The sequence below is a fragment of the Octodon degus genome, unplaced genomic scaffold, assembly GCF_000260255.1.
Source record: "Octodon degus isolate 3935 unplaced genomic scaffold, OctDeg1.0 scaffold00166, whole genome shotgun sequence".
In the NCBI taxonomy this organism is placed as follows: domain Eukaryota; kingdom Metazoa; phylum Chordata; class Mammalia; order Rodentia; family Octodontidae; genus Octodon; species Octodon degus.
In genome coordinates this window covers 4,198,796-4,201,905 of record NW_004524742.1, presented here as the reverse complement: position 1 = coordinate 4,201,905, position 3,110 = coordinate 4,198,796, and the positions used below count along the sequence as shown (strand labels likewise).

The 3,110-nt window shown below is 35.0% G+C and overlaps 1 pseudogene; it reads right to left on the bottom strand.

Annotated features, from left to right (window-relative positions):
* Nucleotides 1-2,215: 2,215 nt before the first annotated feature.
* On the bottom strand, nt 2,216-2,858 carry LOC105743776 (annotated as a pseudogene).
* Between the last annotated feature and the right edge of the window lie 252 nt (nt 2,859-3,110).

Sequence of the window (3,110 nt, the reverse complement as noted above, 5' to 3'; positions counted from 1 at the left end):
TTGCTGTACAAGATGCAGACATGATATCCTATTTACAAACACTATTAGAACAAATCCCTCTATTCATTAAGAGAATGTAACTATATATCTGTCCTAACTGTTTTGAATACACAGATACAAAATCGACATTCATCTGTATCCCCTTTTTTTTGTTAAGTTCCGTTATTTGAATATTACAGGTGTGTAAACTCAGCAAAATATTCTAAAAGAGTCTGTTCCTACTATTTTTTACATTATTTGTTTATTGAGTTTCTCATATAAGAGAAACTATGTGATATTTAAGCTTGTGTGTCTGATTTAGATGCATCTATTTTCCTACAAATGACTTGAGCTTAACCTTTTATTTTGTAGCACAGTAGTACTCTGCTGTATATAATTACCACATTTTCTTTAGCCATTCATCTGTTAATGGATAGATAGGCTGTTTCTAAGATAAATTTTAAGATGAATTGTGATGCTGTGAATACAGGTATGGAACACTGCAGCAATATGAGATCTCTAACTCTCTGGGGAAGACACTTAGCAGAGGAACAGGCGGTTCAAACGGAATTTCTATTTTAATTTTTTGAAGCCTCTCCCTACTAATTTATATATCAATTCTGTCAGTTCACAATCCCATTAATAATGAAGGAGGCTTCCTTTTCCCCACAGCCTCTCCAGTATTGGTTTTTGGTCTGTTTCTCCATAATACCCATTCTTTCTTGAGTAAGATGGAATCTGTGTTGTTTTAATTTGAACTTCTCTGGTGACCAGAGATGAACTTTTTTTTTTCATGTATCTATTGGCCGTTTTTACTTCTTCATCTGATAATTATTTATTTATGATAAATGACCAGTTTTTAAATTGTGACTTTAAATTGGGGGTAACTTTTTGCGTTCTTTATGTATTCTAGGTATTAGCTCTTTCTCTGAGGAGTACCTAGTAACTTTTCCCCATTCTGTAGTTTGTCTCTTCACTCTGTTGGTGGTTTCTTTTATTGTGCAGAATCTTTTTAATTTGATGTGATCCCATTTGCTGATTCTCACTATTATTTCTTGTGCAACTGAGTTTCTGTTCAGAAGATCCCTGCCTGCACCTATGTCTTCGAGTTTTACCTATTTTGCTTTCCAACAAATTGAGTGCTTCTGTTTTAGTTCTGAGATCTTTGATCCACTTTGATTTTGGTTTAGTGTGTGGTGAGACTTGTGGGCCTGGATTCAGTCTTTTATTTTAAAATCACAATACTTATGATACAATTTACAGATACATAGCTTACTATGGTTTTAGCCATGTAGTAATTAAAGATCCTTCCTTTCAAAGGGCAAGAGAAAGAATTAGGTGTTTTTGTAAACATACATTTCATATACTTTTAGGCAACTCTTATATATTACAGAAAAATAACGGGAGACTACTATGCAGAACCCTATTTATCTTATAACTAAAGATCAAATTTAAAATAATCAAGTTTGAATGTAAACAATTGTTAGTGCATTGACTGTTTTACATCCAGAGGGAACAAAAGCCTGTCCCCCTCCAAACAGGACCCATGCAATGGTCAGCAGTGATTAAAAAGAAATCAGATGCCTGGATTGATTTGTTTGTGTTGAAGAGCTCACATGAAAGAAACAATATTCATTAAAATTCATGCATTGATTTTCATTTTCCTGAATAAGGTGGAGTTACAATTGACTTTGTTATCCTTTTCAGAAAAATAACAACTGGCCATAACTTGCTACTACTAATACTCTTTTTCTTCCTGAATATATGAGACTGTTTACTTGAGGTTAAATTATTAAAATGCGGAATGTACACTTTAGGTAATACAAGAATGTGCACCTGAATACTTTAGCCTAGCATAAATACTTTTATAATCTCTTTTTAAAAACATTTTTCAGAAAGCCCAAGTGAATAATTTCTAACTTTTTCTTAGATGACTACTGTCCTGTCTGGAGAAACTGGATGGCTAACTGCGGGTCCAGAGAGTAGTTTGTCTTTATCACAAATGATGAGAAATAAGTCTAATTTTCCAGTGAAACAAGTACATACACAGGTCTTATTTTCTCTTTCTATTGCTGAAACATTAGTCAAAGGGACACAGACATGTCATTAAAAATTAAATGCAAAACACTTAAAATAATTTTGTGTTAGAAACTTGACTCCACCTAAGTCTCTTATTTTCAGGAGTTTCACTGGGCTGCTTCAGTGCTCCAATTCCACTGTTATTGACACATGTGAATCACACTATACCAGCTGGCTCAGACTGGAGGTTTAGTGACTGCAACAGTGATTCCTTTCTATTAAGGTCTGCTCCTCTTCCTCTAGTAGAATTTGCTCCTGAATTCTGTGGTTCACTCTTGGACAACTTTTTAGCCATTGTCATGATATTTCATTTACAATGACTGATGCTGAAGCTTATGTTTCCATGAATAATAAACTGTAGTTAATAATCAACTGGCATAGGACTGTACTTCCTGGAAATCTAAAGCTCTTTTGTTTGCTAGCTCAGTCTTGTTTCCTGATAACAGTATTACAGTGTTAGGACTTGCTTGCCTCTAAAGCTCTTCAGCTTCACTTTTGCAAAGGATTCCTCATTTGTAATATCACATACAACTACAGCTGCTAGTGTTGCTCTATAGTCCATTGGTGATAGGCTCTGGTGTAATTCTTGACCAGCTGTATCTCATACTTCAAACCTTTCCATAGTTTGGGTAGAAAAACAGCCCAATGGTCCTCAATTACAATTGATGAAACTGGTCTTTCATGAAACAAAGCACTCAGCTTGGTTTGACAACTGTAGACTCTCTGAGAAGTAATAGTATGAACTGGCATATTTTATTCCCAGCATTTGGCCCCTTAGGTGTTGTTCCTTGGTCACCCATGCCCAAATTTGAAAGAAGTCTTTAATTTCAGACTCTTAAGTGAACTTCAAGGATGTAAAATATTTTTTTCTTTCTGTAAGAAAATCTGAACTCACATCACATGAAGCTGCAGGGCTGCAGTTTCCTAGCAGAAAGGCCAGGTTTGGTCTGAAGAATGACTAATCCTGTAGTTATGACAGGATCCGAGGTTCAATCTTTGATATGTGGATGACCACTTTTTCCCAGAACTACTTGTTAAAGAAATTTCTTTCC